General features: G+C 40.7%; 1 protein-coding gene across 2 annotated transcripts in view; it reads left to right on the top strand.

The window, feature by feature from the left end:
* Positions 1 to 10,852: 10,852 nt before the first annotated feature.
* Positions 10,853 to 17,689, top strand: part of BAK1 (BCL2 antagonist/killer 1) — a 32,197-nt gene continuing 25,360 nt past the window's right edge. The window contains exon 1 of one of the 2 annotated variants that reach the window (XM_032218342.1): positions 10,853 to 11,054. The gene's annotated coding sequence lies outside the window, so the exon portion shown is untranslated. Of the gene's footprint in view, positions 11,055 to 11,076; positions 11,490 to 17,689 lie in introns of those variants that run through there. The other variant, XM_032218341.1, reaches the window with a different exon arrangement.

Raw genomic sequence — 17,689 nt, 5'->3', positions numbered from 1 at the left:
CAGTGGTTCCCAAACTTGGCAACTTTAAGACTTGTGGACTTCAACTCCCAGAATTCTCCAGCTAGCTCTTCTGGCTGGAGAACTCTGGGAGTTGAAGTCTACAAGTCTTAAAGTTGCCAAGTTTGGGAACCACTGTCCTAGGAGAACCAGCCAATATAGTCAGATGGAGCATGTAGTGCTCCCAATAATTCTTTTTTTTTTAACCCATTTTAATGGCTCTTCTAGCACAATATAATGTAACATGTCTCCTGGTTTCTTTAAATACTACTTTAAACTCTCAGTATTCATATATCAAAGGAGATGCAAGGGATAGGATTAACAATAGCTATTTGAAAAGTAGATTAGAAGAACCCTCCTCCATTTTTCACCTTTCAGCAGATGCTCCGTTTCATCTTCAACATTACAATCCTTAATGTCTGCCATGGATCCAGCAACCATTGAGACTCCATCCTCTGCATATGTAACTGGGGTGATTTCATGCCTAAATCCAAAACATGGTCTTTATGAGTATTCCTTTGAAGAACAAGCTCCCTTGCACTTGATTCTTTACCTATCATGGGGAAGGGGAAATCCCCATTTCTCTTCCCACCTTAATAAAGGTAAAAGCAAAGGTTCCCCTTGCACGTATGTGTTAGTTGTTCCCAACTCTAGGGGGCGGTGCTCATCTCCATTTCAAAGCTGAAGAGCCAGTGCTGTCCGAAGACATCTCCGTGGTCATGTGGCCAGTATGACTAAATGCCAAAGGGGCCCGGAATGCTGTTACCTTCCCACCAAATGGTCCCTATTTTTCTACTTGCATTTTTACATGCTTTCAAACTGCTAGGTTGGCAGAAGCTGGGACAAGTAACGGGAGCTCACTCTGTCACATGGCACTAGGGATTCGAACTGCCGACCTTTCTGATCGACAAGCTCAGCGTCTTAGCCACTGAGCCACTGGGTCACACCTTAATACCTATGCCCAAATCCTTTATTTATTTGATATATCAGTGGTACCGCATAAACGTAGGCACAGACATTGCTGGAGTGAATAAAACCAGCACTATTGACAACAGTGTTACTTGGAATGAGGAAGGAGAGTGAATTGGATTTGCTAGGATCACACATATCCGGAAGCTATACGCCTTGTTTGTATAAATTAAGCAATTAATCTTTTTGCTAATCAGCCCAGTGACTCAGTCCTCGTGATTATAATTATAGAGTGTGGAAAGTCTTCACTCAGAAAAGATAATATAAAGCATTAGTCCTGGTGTCATTGTTTATGTAAACCATAATACTCAAAGCTACCATCACAGGATAACTAATTCTACTAATTCCTAATTACTACTAATTCTCACACAAAAGCCCCACAAATGATTTAGTTTGTGGAAGCCAAATTAACATTGTCACACTATATTTTATTATCCCTCCCTCCCTTTAGAGAAATGTAATATACTTTGTTTAGAATGTGTTCTAAGGGCCTTTCTTCTGTGAAAGGAATATTCTGTTTTTGCTCTTGGGTTTCATCAGTCTTCCATGAATTGAGGCACCATAGGATGAAACAGACTGGGCCTTTCTCTGAAAAAGCTCATCTAAGAGCAGCAGCTCAGAGACAAGCACATTTGTGCAATGTTGCCAGAGGAACTGCGACAAATGCCAACATTCACTTCTGCATATTTCTCTGTAAGAGCAGCTCTCCCATGAACAAAGTTACTATTATCATGTATTCATTAGATGTATATCCTGTTTTAGAGCCTACATGTGTCTCCCTGTGCTAAGTCTAGTTCTGCTGGATTTTTCTCTGGCTTTGCATCCTTCACTCCTGGCAGCAAGTCAAAATGATAACAAGTGTATATACTGTGAAACATTGGCAGGCTGCCAGCTCTGCTCTTCCTTCCCTGCATGTCTTTATGGGTAGTACAGAGCCTCATACCATGGGCTTTAGTTAGCTGAAGGCCTTCATGCCATCAATTCAGTGTATGATATTCTATCTAAAGGAAAGTTAACAAGGAAACCTATTGTCTTAGCCAATCATAGTCAAATAAAAATAGGAACAACTTGTCCTCTATAGCTACAAGTTAATTAATAGAAATCCCTGTTGGATTATTATCTAATTCTCTGTTCACATTCTGCCATGAATGTGACAGGGCTTAAGTGAACTATGCCAGTCAATCCAAAAAGAGAATCACGTTTACTTGTCCCTGATAACAAGGGAAAGAGCCAGTGTCAGGTTGTACACCATGAAAACTAGTAGTCTACTTAATGTGAGGCCAATCAGAAATATTGATTCACATTATCCTGTGTAGCCACAACATTGGTAGTACAATACTTACTTTCCTAGTGTTCCTCTATCACTAGAATTATGGTCCTCCTCTCCTGCAGCAGAAACTCTTTCATTGTTACTTAGCATAGATTCAGCAAACAGGTTTGTGTCTCCTAGGTCCATCTTGGTTGAATTAAATAAAGCAGAGACTTTGTTCTCATCTTTAAGGGCAGTATCTCCAAGAGTTGCTTCCTTCATCAGGGAGAGCTCCTCCATGTGGCTACTCATTACCACCGGGCAGGTTTCGCTCGAAGTCATCTTGGGAATGGAAGGCTCCTGGCTTGGGATGACTACTTCAGTGTCAGACAGGGCACAGTCCAAGAGCTCACTTTTGATGTCATCTTTCTCTTTCACACCTGCCAAAGGTTTTTCCCCTTCTTGGGTCACATGCCTGCTGCCTCCAAATAGGTTTCGGAAGAACTGAAGCACCCAGGCCCTGTTAGAAACAGAGGAGGCTGTAAGAGTTTCCATTGTGAGCCACTTATGGGGCAAGATGGCTGCTCCACTCAAGGGCTTGAAAGCAGGGCTTCAAACGGAAAACCCAACTGCTCAGAATCCTCTGGGAATTCTGAAGTTCTCTGAGGGGGTGGGTCTAAGAATAGGGACTTCCTGGATTTCAGCCTCTTGGATTAGATGTCTATCCCTCCAATTACACTTCTGTAGTCTAGTGGCTTCCAGGTGTATTGGACTGTCTCTCATAACCTCAATTTCCCTGTTGAGAGATAGAAGTCATAATCTAATTCTCAGAAATTCTGTAATGAGGAAGGTTTCCACATAAACAGCTCAGTGGTGGGATTCGAAAATTTTTTACTACCGGTTTTGTGGACATGGCTTGGTGGGTGTGGTGTGGCTTGGTGGGTGTGGCTTGGTGGGCATGGCAGGGGAAGGATACTATAAAATCTCCATTCTCTCCCCATTCCAGGGGAAGGTTATTGCAAAATCCCAATTCCTTCCTGATCAACTGGTACCTGGGAGATAGAGAATAGATGGGGGTGGGGCCAGTCAGAGGTGGTATTTACCAGTTATCTGAACTATTCAAAATTTCTGCTACTGGTTCTCTTGGTGATTAGTAACATTTGAATAATGATCTTATGTAAGCGATAACAGGATACCTCTAATGCAGCCCAACAGTGGGGTGTATCATTCATCCAAATATCCTAGAATTGCCTTTTAATGTCTATCAATGTTGCTGCGAAGCTCAGGCACCATAAGCTTGGCATTATGCTGATAAGAATTTTGATCCCTGAATTTGAAAAAGATACTTTTACCTTCGCAAAGGGGCTTCTTTGCCCACCAAAAATTATGAATCCCCAAGTACATTAATTCAGGCAAAGCAAAGAGCATTTATTAAGGGGGGAGTCAATTCTTTTTACGGGGCACAGAAATAAAGCATTCATATATTCAATTTATGTGATACATTAGAAAACAAGTGAATCAAACAAAGAAAGACATTGATTACATGTGAGACTTGAACAATAGAAAATGTGGGAAGTGGCAAAATTATGGGTTACATTACTCTTTCCCAGCTGAGTTTTTATCTTCCTTAAATGTGCAAGTGTATTCAAGGACTTCCAGAGTTCACTCTATTGTTTAATGCTGAAAAGACAAGTTCTTGCATAGCAAAAGACATTGTCTTGGCTAAGAAATAAAAACTGCTTTCTTGAAGATTAAAAAAAAAGACTAGACCACCATGTTAAAAGTACCAATATCACCTTTTAAAATGCTAATAATGAAGCCTAAAACACCAGCAACCTCTCCAGAATCTTAAAGAGACATGTCATGTCTCACATTTTTTCACTCCTTTAAATAGAAGTACTACAAACCAATGGTGGGATTCAATTTTTTTACTACCGGTTCTGTGGGTGTGGCTTGATGGGCGTGGCATGGCTTGGTGGGTGTGGCTTGGTGGAGGTGGCAGGGGAAGGTTACTGCAAAATCCCCATTCCCTCCTGATCAGCTGGGACTCAACAGGCACAGAATAGATGTGGGTGGGGCCAATCAGAGGTGGTATTTACCAATTCCCTGAACTACTCAAAATTTCCGCTACCAGTTCTCCAGAACTGGTGCGAACCTGCTGAATAACACCTCTGCTACAGACTGAACCAGGAATCTTCAGATGTAAGGCATGTGCTCAACTAGCAAAACGTCAATATCTTCTGAGATAAGCAGTGTACTTCTACAAGAAGAAACTTTGTGTGTCTTTGTGTGTGTACACATGTGCAGATGCGTACTTTTATGCGCGTGTGACCCTTTTCAAGGAATGTTCTCTGAAGGCAGCCCACAATACTATCAGACTGTAACATCAGATTGCAGCCTATACAAGCAATGGCCAAAAAAAAAAACCAGAAGGAGACAAAGCAGTATGGAACTGTTGACATGGCCCTGCCTTACTATTTTGTGAAGGATAGAAACTGACTGGTTTTTCTTGCATAGCAGGCTGGTGGGAGTGCACAATTGTTGGGAGAGGCAAAGCAGACACCAATAGCTGCATTATGAGTGCCCTCATTTCAGGAAATTATTAGAACAGCAGATTTTACTTTCTTTATTCCCAAAGTAGAGAAACGACCATCTATCAGGACAGAGCAAATTTATACCAGCAGTCTTTGTGTCATTATAGAACCCGAAGGCAGGCATATTAAACCCACTATCTCAATAACATGTTAAAAGAGTGCTGAATTCTGGAAGTGCAACCTCACATTTTCTAGGCATGTAGCCCTACAAGTTCATATCTCCCTCAGTGGTGGGTTTCAATTTATTTTACTACTATGGTTTGTTTGTGTGCTCATGCGCTCGTGATGCTTCTGTGCATGCACAGAAGCATCCAGGTGGGTGGGCGGAGCCTCCCGCCGCCACCACTACTGTTTCGCCCAATCAGGGGCAAACCAGCAGAAAGCCACCTCTGGTCTCCCTCCATGAATGTATCTGGACTTCAACTCCCAGAATTCCCCAGCCAGCGAATGCTGGCTAGGGAATTCTGGGAGTTGAAGTCCGGATATCTTCGAGTCGCCAAGGTTGAAAAACACTGATCTAGATTAAGTTCTTTTAAAAATTTCAAACATAATTCAGTTCTACAAATACTCTTGACCTTCTATTCTCTCTCCAAATTAGTCAGTTTCGATTTACGGCAATTGTTTTTTTAACAAATCCTATCCAGTCCACTCAGTAGCATTTTCATTAGCTGGGTTGTTTTTTTTGTTTTTTTTTGTAATTGCAACAAAACTAATATTGTTGTGAACAAAATAGATCCTTGGGCTAGCAAAACTTCACATTTTCAGGCTAATATTTGAGAGCTCTTAATAAATAGAACAGGGGCGCGGTGGCTCAGTGGCTAAGATGCTGAGCTTGTCTATCAGAAAGGTTCAGTGGTTCAAATCCCTACCACTGTGTAACGGAGTGAGCTCCCGTTACTTGTCCCAGCTTCTACCAAACTAGCAATTCAAAAGCATGTAAAAATGCAAATAGAAAAGTAGGAACCACCTTTGGTGGGAAGGTGTTCTGTGCACCTTCAGCGTTTAGTCATGCCGACCACATGACCACGGAGATGTCTTCAGACAGCGCTTGCTCTTTGGCTTTGAAACAGAGATGAGCACCACCCTCTGGAGTCGGGAATGCCTAGCACATATGTAAGAGGGGAACCTTTACCTTTAATTAATAGAACATATTATCTCAGCGTACTTAAAACGAAATCAGACTTCTAGCTTAAACGCTCCTTTGTTTTAGCGCCTACATTGCAAATACAATCAACAGCAAAATTAAGCATTCAGATGCTTTGCCCTTAGGCTTTAACAGGTCATTGTATCATCAACCACAGGCTCTTTATGATAAATCATATAGCAATTCTTACAGAAGTAGGATAGGGGTAGTTATGTATTAAGTTCATCACTCCTTAGTTTTTGAACCCAAAGAGGCTGCCATTTGTAGTCCTCAACTTACAACCATTCATTTCATGGTTGTTCAATGGCACTGAAAAAAGTGACTTATGACCATTGTCCACACATATGTGCAGAATCCCCATGGCTGTGTGTCCAAAATTCAGACTCTTGGCAACTGGCTCGTATTTATGACAGTTGTAGTGTCCCAGGGTCAGGTGATCCACTTTTGCTATTTCAAAGAAGCAAAGTCAAGGGGAAGGCAAATTCACCTAACAAACATCTTGCTAACTTAAAACTGCAGTGATTCACTTAACAACTGTCATAAATTGGGGCAAAACTCAACTGTCCTACCAACAGAAATTTTGGGCTCACTTGTGGTCGTAAGTCATGGACTACCTATAATATTATTGCTCATTTACACTAGCAATTAAAACTGCAAGTCCAGAACTCTGGAATTTTCAGGTTCTATCACAGTCCTTATTGCTACTAACACAATGGCAATGGAAAGAACCTTTGTTCGGACTCAGAAGCTAAGCACTGATGGACCTAATAAGTACACAGATAGAAGATGACCAGAGAATTCCATGGCTACATGCAAGACTGGGAAGCCAATACCCCCCACCCGGTCAAAGAAAGCAATGATTTCCATCCTCTCACCACAAAAAATGCATGAATGAGTCCATGACATCACCAGAAATGCAACTTAAATCAAACAAGTCTTTGTTATTTTTATTTGGTTACAAAATTCTCATGCATCTGATGCAGAGGAACCCATGAAATTTTAATTAAACTTTAAGCCATGTTAAATGTTTTAGCTCCAGCGTGCCCCAAGAATCTATTGTCATGGACTTCTGTGTTCCACAAAAGGTATATGTATGCAGTCTGCATAGTGTCACAAGAATTATATGGCAGCCAGCAGAAACATTTCTGCTGTCAGATGGCATGTAATAAAGATGTGTTTGATCTAGAGAACGCCTGAGGGATGCTCTGTCCAGGCCCCTGCTTCTTTGAAGCTTTTTTCTACCTTTGAATTGGCACAACTTTCATCAGATAGAAAATAAAGAATATGTCAACATAACTGCATCACACTCATTCATTTTTCAGAACAAAAAAAGCTCCATAGAAATACTAAAGAAGCTTATACCCAGCCAGATTCCGATATCATTAGTGATAATTATCTTCAACAACTTTCCTATTATTATTTGGGTACATCAACTGAAATAAAAAAATATGGTTCCATCAAACTGTAGTCCCATTGTCTTTCAAGGAGGCCCATTCCAATATAGGATGCCCATTTTGTAATTATTGTATGTTTTACAGTGCTTTGCATTTACAGTGCTTTGCTGTTCTCCTTTTTCTTTTTTCCTGGAGGAGAGGTGTTGCGGAACTGTCAAATGCAAACAATAATACAACACAATACAATAGCAGAGTGGGAAGGGACCTTGCAGGTCTTCTAGCCCAACCCCCTGCCTAGGCAGGAAACCTTATACCATTTCAGACAAATGGCTATCCAACATCTTCATAAAGACTTCCAGTGTTGGGGCATTCACAACTTCTGGAGGCAAGCTGTTCCACTGATTAATTGTTCTAAACTGTCAAATACAGTCAAAAAAGCGTGCATGTCAGCTACCAAATGCATTCAATTATGCATGATTTTAAAATGTTTCAACTGCTTACAGATAAAGTTTCTCTGCCATTTGTATTGGAGGTAATCCTTGACTTACAACAGTTCATATAGTGACCGTCAAAAGTTACAACAGCACAGAAAAAAGTGACTTATGACCATTTCTTACATTTGCAACCATTGTAGCAGCCCCATGGTCATGTGATCAAAATTCAGATGTTTATCAATGGACTCATATTTACGACAGTTGTAGCCTCCCGGGGTCACGTGATCCCGTTTTGCGACCTTCTGATAAGCCAAGTCAATGGGGTAGCTGGATTCATTCAACAACCATATTACTAATAACTGCAGTGATTCACTTAACAACGCTGGCAAGAAAATCTGTAAAATGGGGCAAAACTCACTTAACAACAGAAATTTTGGGCTCAATTGTGGTCATAAGTTGAGGACTACCTGTATATCCCATTTTATACCATTTTATTTAATGTATTACATTTCTATCCCACCTTTATTACTTTATATATAACTCAGAGTAGTGAATATACATAATACTCTTTACTCCAGCCACAACCCTGTGAAGTGAGTTCAACTGAAAGTGAGTGACTGGCCCAAAATCCCCAGCCGGCTTTCATGCCCAAGACAGGACTAGAATTCAGTTTCCTGGTTTCTAGGCCAGCACCTTAACCACTACACTAAACATTATCAGTTCACCTGCAAGATTTTTATTATTAGCATTAAAGATGGGCATGGAGAAGTTAATTGGTACATTCTGTTGCTATTCTCCTCCAATATTGATTCATGTGGAACAGTTTTACTTCCCCTTCAAGTTTTCAGAATTGTGCGTGTGGCACGGTAACAGTGCTTCTCAACCTTAGCAGGTTTAAGATGTGAGGACTTCAACTTGTTAAGCAAAATACTATGGTCATTAAGCTAATATGCAGTCACTGAGTGAACATCACAGTTGTAAGTGTGAACCCGTTTTTCTGAAAAATAGCAAAAAAAAGGTTGCAAATCATAATTGTGTGACACTGCAACTGGTCATAAATGCAAGTCAGTTGTCAGGTGTCCAAATTGTGATCATGGGCATGGTGTGATAGTCGTAACTTGTACACGCAAAGTCCAGAGTTTTTTTAGCACCATTGTACCTTCGTATGGTTGCTAAATGAATGATCATAAATCAACTGATGAAGCTTCTTAGTTGAGAAGCTTCATCTTTTTCAAGGAAAAAAAAAACAGTCCAGTTGCCTTTTGAAAAGATTGAGACAATCTTACCCTTATTTCAAGTGTGTCTGATCTTTTAGTTCATTTATAACCTTCTTAAATCAAATTTTATTTATCTTTTCCATTGATTTCCAAGTCTTTATGTTCTTAAGCTTATAGTTCATTTTTTTTTTATTCAAAATGAAGATAGTCCTTTTCAAACTTGTTTTGAGGATCTCTTAATATTCTTAATGCAGCTGAATAAGTAATTTTCAAAAGTGATTAGAAAGTGAGTTAATAAACTTGGTGCCCTCAAAAGTTGAAAGCATGAGGGTTCCTTTTGCCACCTGACATTCAAACCCATGGGAAACTGCTGTCCTGTCTTGCAACCTCCTCGCAAGAAGCAGCGATACAGAGCGGAAGAGGGCAATCTCCCATCCTCTCCTTGTTCAGAAAGGTTCTGGGTGACCAATCTACTTGCCAGTTCTTTGTTCTTAGCCATGATCATCATCTATCTCTACCCATTCCTCACCAGGAAGCTCTAGTACCCTCTCTATTTAACATCTACATGAACTATTAGATAAGATCATCTGCCACCATGATATAGCTTGATGCCATACCATATACCATGATACATCTTTAACCCGATGAAATAAGTGATGTTCTTGATGTCCTATCCCAATGCCTGGAAATTATGGGGAATAACAGGTTTCAACTGAACTCTGGCAACACTGGGTGTATTTTAAATGGTGAATTAAGAATCAAGTCACAAAAAGAAATATATGAAAGAGTGGATGAGCGGAGAAAAAGAGGAAGCTTGCAAAAATACAAAGCTGAATGGAGTTAATGAGAAAGGTGAGAAACTAGCCAATGTAGGAAGTGGTAAGAAGCAAAAATGCTTTTGAGAGAGATAGGGAGATATGGTGTTTGAAGCATTGAGTAAGGCATCAGGCTACAAACCAGGAAATCCTGAGTTCTAGTCTCACTTTAGACACGAAGCCAACCTGTGACCTTGGGCCAGTCAACTTCTCAGCCTTAGAGGGGAGGCAATGGCAAACCACTTCCAAAGTACAAGGACTAGTCCAGGAGTCACCACTGAGCCTCCCCCCCCCCCCAATGGACACACCGGATGAATGGTATTGTCGTTTATTTATTTATTTATTTATTATTTATTTATTTATTTCATCAAGCATGAATTAGATAACAGATATAAGTATAAACATGATTATGAATGCATGAAATAAACACAAATACCAGGGAATATTAGTACAGGGACAGTTGGCACGCTGGTGCGCTTATGCACTTCCCTTAAAGACCTCTTAGGAATGGGGTGAGGGCGACAGTAGACAGTCTAAAGTTAAAGTTTTGGGGGTTTGGGGAAGAAACCACAGTACCAGGTAGTGCTTTCCAGCAGGCATTGACCACTCTGTTACTGAAGTCCTATTTTCTGCAATCAAGTTTAAGTATAGACTTAGTATAGACTTAGCAAGTTTTCCTTTCGGATTTTTTAAACCCTTTTTCTCCGCTTCCCATAATCGTATCTTGCCAGTAGTCTGACCTGCGTATACGAACGCAGGCTTCCGATCCCCATTCCCGCAGGGAAAAAGGAAGCGATTTCCCTCCCACCCCTCCACCCCAGATTTTTCTGCACAGCATACGGAACTACGGAGCACATGACCTCTAGAGGAGGGGTCTCCAACCTTGGCAACTTTAAGACTTGTGGACTTCAACTCCCAGAGTTCCTCAGCCAGCATAGTCGGCTGAGGCACTCTGGGAATTGAAGTCCACAAGTCTTAAAATTGCCAAGGTTGGAGACCCCTCCTCTAGAGGGCGCTGCATAAAGTTCCGTTGCTTTCACCTGGTTTGCATCTATGATGATTATTATTATTGGATTTCATCCTTCCTTTCGGAGCAAAGGCTGTCTGGCTTTCTCTTGCCGGCAGCACAAGACCGCGGGCGGCGGAGAACGACAGCGGTGCAAGAGCTGGGCCAACTTTCTTCTGGAAAAGCCGGCTGGGTGGAAAGGGCGCGGCCGCCGCCACCGATCCCTAGGAGCGCGGTGAGTTACCGCGGCCGGGAAAGGCGGGGAATCCGCGCGAAGGCGGATCCTGACGTCGTGGGATGCCCGAGCCGTGCAGAAACTGCGATCTTCTGCCTCTTCCCGGCCCGAGGAAAGCGGGAAGAAATATCGCATCTATTTCTTTGGGGGATCGCTTCTTGTGGGTGGTGGGTGGAGCGGGGGATGCGAGGCTCTGATGCTGGCCACGCTTGCGCCCTGAAGCGCCGCCTGCTCGGCTGAGCAAAAGTGCGCCGCAGGCCTAAGTGGTGCTTCCGAGGAGCAGGAGGGTCAAGCAAGGAGGACCCGGGGAGAAGGACGAGCCTCCAGGCGAGAGATCGCCGAAAAACAGAACGCGGCAATCCACCTCTTTCCTCCGAGCTTCGCGGTGCATCGCTGGGGATAAAACCTTGCTCTCGCCGTGGAAAGATAGATATTGTAAGTTTGGGAGTACGGGTGGCAGTTACTCCGGATTAATAAGCTTTTAACTTGGGGCATGAAATTTACAAGGGGTGTCCGTGTTTTCCTTAACGGACCTACGTTCATCCCCCCTCCCTTTCTTAACGATGGTACTATTAACAGTGGTAATTTTTCCGAGGTGCGTTATAAATGTTCATAGGTGGTTGTTTTGACTTGCTCCTCTCTTCTTGTGCCCTATAATGTAGGGCTGCACGGAATACTTGCTGACTTTTCTCGGGAGTAACAAAAACCCAGTTTAAAACGAGCCCCGGAAAGTGTAAGGCTTGCTCTGATAACGTTGAGAATGGTATCCCTAACTCAAAACTTCCGTTTTAACCGGCCACAGCAAGTCGGGTTAGCACAAGTATGAAGTGTTCTGTTGCCAGAATTAACATTTGTTTCACCTGAATTTCAACAACAACAACAACAACAACAACGATTTGTCACAACAGGGAGCCTATGAGAGGGGACCTTATTGGGTTGCATGAACCTAACCAGTTTGGTTTTAACTTAAGATGCATTGTGTTTTGCCAATTCATGAGTTTGCATGGAGTTGGTTAGTAGATAGTTTAATTGTGCTTGGTCAAAATCTAACTTATGATATAGCTTTAGAATATTGTTTTCCAACTTTGGCAACTTCCAGATCTATGAACTTCCAACTCTCAGAATTGTCAGCACTAGACCCATTCCACTATTCAGGGAATTCAAGTTCATATATCTGGAAGTTACCAAGATATTTTACAGCAATATTTGCATCAGTTTAAGAATGGCATTATAAGGTGGATTATTTCAGAAATATGTTTATATAATTGTTCCTTTAAAGATTAAACTATTATTAAATCTGACTGTGTTAATACTATAAATATAAGGCATATAAATATAATATAAGAAAATGAGGCTTTTCGGAACCACCTTTACCTAACAATTAATCATTTTAATTGTTTCTCCTATGCAAATATGAATACAATGAGTTATTCAGGACAAAAAAAGTATATAGTATAGGACTGGCTTTAGGTGGCTTCTACTCTAATTTGGATAGCCCAGAGATATTTGACTTTCACTTTCATAATTATCAGAAAAACATCATTAGGTTCAATCTATTAGTCACAACTCTTCCTTTTCAATTGCCAATTTAATTTGAGGATAGATGAGGAACAGGAAGGCAAAATAAAGGAGAAAAAAAAAGCAAGGAATTACTTTCATACTTGTTTTCTCTCTAAATAAGCAACAATATACAAAAGCAACAAATAGGTGCAAAATGACAAGAATGATGTGGTATAAATATTCCATACCGGTGTAAATTAACATTGTTTTTTTTTCCAGATCTTCAAGTTGAGATTTATTCTTGGTGTTTTGTTATCAGTGTAGATTTATTAAGAGCAGTAGGGAAGTGGTTTGCCCTTAGTACCTTCTGAGGTTTTGGGGGGGAGGGGGGCTTTCAAGACCACTCTTGTGCCTTGGTATTCCTTGATGGCCTTATATCAAAGTAAGAACCAATCCTAGCCTAGTTTTGCTATTTACTGTGAAAGAGAATAAAGAAACAAATAGAACCCCCCCCAAATTTAGATGCCAGTTGAATGAATTATCAAAATGACTTTTCTGTTTAATACTTTTTAGCTCCTGTATATTTCACGATTTGAGAGAATCTGGATGAGTTCACAAAACACGCTAAGCCAAAATTAAACCATGTGGTAAAAAGAATGGGGTATATAAACTCAGTCAGCTGTTGCTTATTTAATTAATCATGGTTAAACAAATGTATTAAGTTGTTTAGAGACACATTTTCCAAGCACATGGTGGCATTTGGGCCAGTAACAACTGGAATAATTTGTTTAACAAAATAGCCATTATGTTTGAGACAATAAAGTTCAAATAGGGCTTCTTAAGAACCTGGCTCCATGTTAGGTCAAGCTTATGTTCTCTGTAGCCTTACAGGCTAACCAAGTGTGATGTGTGATAAATGATTTACTGTGATAAAAGGTGAGAGAAATGCAGCACAAGAAGTTAACACGGAAGCCTCTTAAATTCTTTTTTGTGGGGCAGGCCCAATGGATTGTTTACTCTAAGAAAGCAAGGGGAATCTTGTATTATTTGCACTGAGATTATCACTGCCCATAACTACTAAGAGCTGTAAAAATAAGCAAAGATTATTCACAAGGTTGGCAACTGCATATGAGGAACATGATAGAGCGGTGATGGCTAACCCTTTTGCCATCACGTGCCAAAAGTGGCAAGGCAGGGGGTGTGTCCCTGCATGCCCACATCCATAAGGAAGGGCACATTATAATCCATAATGTTCCCTTCCTCCCTGTGCATGCATGCAACACCCCCCCTGCGCATGTGCGCAACCCCCCGCTCTCCCCCTACCTTTGGCGTGCGATGGCATGGTGGACCTGTTTTTCGCCGTCCCCAGGCTCCAGAGGCTTTCTAGGAGCTTGGGGAGGGTGAAAATGGCCTTCCCTGCATCCCCAGTGGTCCTTTGGAGGCCAGAAATGGCCTGTTGAGCAAGCAAAGTTATAAAATGGGAGGAAATTCACTTAACAAATGTCTCACTTAACAACAGAAATTTTGGGCTCAATTGTGGTTGTAAGTCAAGGATTTCCTGTATTAATTTGCTAATTGTGTTCATAGACTTGGTGATGCATCATTTCCTTTGTGCTTGGCAGTTATGGTTATTGTTGAACCTAGTTCTCTAGCAGCAGGACGGATTGCTGTCCTGTGTAAAACTGTACCAGGAAAATTAAAAGGGAATGGGAGGAAAATGACTGCAAGAGAAAGCAGTGAAACAAAAAGTGGTGATTGAAAACAGCTTGTCTTTTGTTGTATTACAATGGAATATGGGAGCTATAGCAGGGAATTGAAGGAAGAAAAGAATAAGGTACCATAATATGCTTGGGATGTCTTTTTATTGGAAACAGTTCTGAGTATTATAGGTGCTTCATTAAAGCTGACCAACATTTTTCAAGCTTCCACACAATCCTGAAGATGATACTCCTTTCCAAGTTGCATTTATTTGAATGGGGGGAAATCTTGAAGAAATGTATTCTGGCTTTTGAATAGGAGAGAGAGGTGGTGTTCCCATGATCCCTTAAGCACTTTTTCCAAATCATTTTTGTGGTTCTTCATCCAGCTCTTCCCTTCATTGACAGAGAAAAGGGATCAGATTGAAAACACAAAAGGATATTAAACTTAAAGCAGCTTTTGTCTTCCTCTTGCAAATTATAACTTTAATTAGAAATTGGAGAAGAATCTTATTTGCCTCTCTACCAAGGGTAAATTCTATGTCCAAAAATGAGCAACAATAGACTGGGTATGTGAGCCTATCTGGGAAGAAAAGTTGACAAAGAGTCTAGTGGTAACAATAGCCAATTTGGATGGTTTTAAAAGAGGACTGGACAGGTTCATAGAGGATTTGGCTGTTAGTGGGTAGGAATTTTGATGGTTGCTTGTCATTAAATGAAGGTAGAGAGTTGGTCTGAGGGATCACTTCTATCCCCTCATTTCTGTCTATTTCTCAAAGTCTGATAGAGCATACATATTTCATGTCCCATCCATTAATCAATTAATCAATGTTCTCAGGTGACGTCTTGTAAACAGGATCTATGACCATTCGCTACAGCCAACTCACCATGGGCAGTTCGCCTCACCAACTTGCCGCGACCAAGTCCCAGCAGAACAAGTGCTATACTAATATCAAAAAAATGGTGGAATAGAATAATTAAATAAAGGATGCAGAATGAAATGTGAATGACAAAAATGTAAATATATATTAAAAATTATTAATTTGAATTATCTAATTGTCCCACGGTGAGTTGTTCTGCAGCTTGGTGAGTTGGTTGTGGGGAGTTGTCCCATTCTGTTATAAATATGCCTTCTCTGTTACAGTATTTCGTCTATAGAGTAGGTCTTTGATTTTCAAAGTACCATATTTTTTGGAGTACAATGCACAATTTTGCCCCCCTAAAAGAGGGTGAAAATTTGGGTGCGTCTTATACACTGAATGTAGCCCCACCCACCCACTGGCCCCCACTCTTCGGCCTCCACATGTCCTCTCAAATGGAACTTTTGGAGGCTACAAACTCAGCCTCTCAAGTGGAGCTTTCGGAGAGTGAAAAAGCAAGGCGCAGAGGCCAAAATGGCAACCCAGAACAACTGCTGCCTTGTCCGACCGGTTCCACGCTTTGCCTGCTGTACTCACTGGAGCGCCCTGCAACTATCAGTTGCATTTTTGCGTATCTGCCCCAACGAGTACCGTAGTGAGTGCATGTCTGCGTGCACTCACAACCAGCGAACCTGTTACTAAAGTTCACCTCTGGGAACAGCTGATTGGAGGTATTCTGGGAGGTCGATCAACCCACCAATCAGCTGCTCGTGCTAAATCAGGTTAATGTGCTGAAGCTGACCAGGCTGTTTGCGAAGGACGCTAACCTGATGAATACCGATCGATGCGGGTAGGCAGAGGCAGAATGTTTTTGTTTCTTATTTTCCTCCCCAAAAATTACCTTATACTCTGAAAAATATGGTACTCCTTTGAAAATCTATTGTCCCCCCCCCTCCCCCAGTCATCAGCACCATGCCTTAAATGCTGTTTGCTGGGAACCAATAAAAGAAGATACCACACTCTAGTCCAGACTTGCAAGTTTCCCAATTGGAAACTAAGTGGCCACTATGTTAGTTAGAATGCTGGACTAGATGATGTTCTTATGTCATCTAAAGTATTGAAATATTCACTTTCTGTATAAACACATCAGGGTTATTATATCTATGCCCAAGCAGTATCAAAGCATATACTGATTATATTATTTTTTTTCCTTTAAAATCTTAAGATTTTTTAAAGCAGTTCATTAGCAATAATTTCAAATATTGTGTTCATTTAGTTTGCCATATGCGTGGTAGACTAGGCACAAATTATATCTTTGGTTTGTGCCTTTCCAGCATACTCAAGTTCTAACATTAATTCAGTCTTGGGGGTGGGGGAAACAATAGTGGTTGAGGGGAAATAACAACCAGAGTGTGGGAAATAACCTCTTCATAAGACAAAGAGGGCTCATCAGGGTTTCCATCAACCAGAATTTTTGAATGGGCAGGGGCTGTGAAGAAAATAATACATTTTATATTACATTCACTTACCATTGCCTTCAGAGAACAAGCTATATTATCCAGGATTGACAGTTTTTCCCCCAATAGCAACTCTGTGCAAATAAAGAGAAAAAGGAACAGCCAAGTGAATTATGTATCTGTAAATGAATTATCTAGTAAACAATCAGTAGAGGAAAAATGGGCATACTCGGCCCTGGCATAATGTAGTAAATCATGCTACACAAATTACCTTCCCAGTGCAACCCAATATTATTTTAAATAAAACCTTTCAGGAAACTTACAGATCTAGAATTCTGTGAAATTCCTTGGCAACATTGGTCTCACTGACATAACTTGATGCAGTGGTAATTTATCAGTTGCCATTATTAATGGCTTTAGTTTTTCATTTCAGTGATGTATGAAGGACTCATTGGAGTCTCCATGGTGATTTTGTACAATTGTATCATTGCACAAAATTAGCTGCCAACATGCAATGACATCTTTCTACCAAATAAATAATGAAATAGGAATAACATTTGAAAAAATGTTTTATACACACACACACACACACACACACACACGGTGCTAGACATAATGTAAGTGGGCTAATTCTCATGATGTTTCCTATTCTTTTCTATGTGTGGCAAAGAATTTTGTCATGTAAGTATAAAATAGACTCAGCAGATTATTTCATTACTGCCAGTAATTTATTACTGAGTGCCCTCATAGAAGATAATATATGTCTTTTCCCATTTATCCATCTGTGAATTATTCTGAACAAAAATACGGATTGTGACATTTCAAGGACTCAGAAATTTATTCAAGTAAGGGGAAGAAAATGTTCTGGCTTAAGACTAAACCCTTATTTACTTAGAATTTAAAATCCCATTGCAGATATTAGTTATTTCTTTACACAGAGTTTCTCAAACTGTAGTTGTTGACCAGAGTCCCAAGCAACTTAAAGAAGGGATTACAATATGCTTCAGGCATGGGATTCAGGCTTGGATCATGAGTGATACTAATCAGTTGTCCACCTGCTTACATTTCTTAGTAGAGGTGCAAGTCTTCTGTGTGTCAAGATCCTTAAATAACAGCATGAC

The sequence above is a fragment of the Thamnophis elegans genome, chromosome 5 (genome assembly GCF_009769535.1).
Source record: "Thamnophis elegans isolate rThaEle1 chromosome 5, rThaEle1.pri, whole genome shotgun sequence".
In the NCBI taxonomy this organism is placed as follows: Eukaryota; Metazoa; Chordata; class Lepidosauria; order Squamata; family Colubridae; genus Thamnophis; species Thamnophis elegans.
This window is presented reverse-complemented; position numbering and strand designations above follow the sequence as displayed.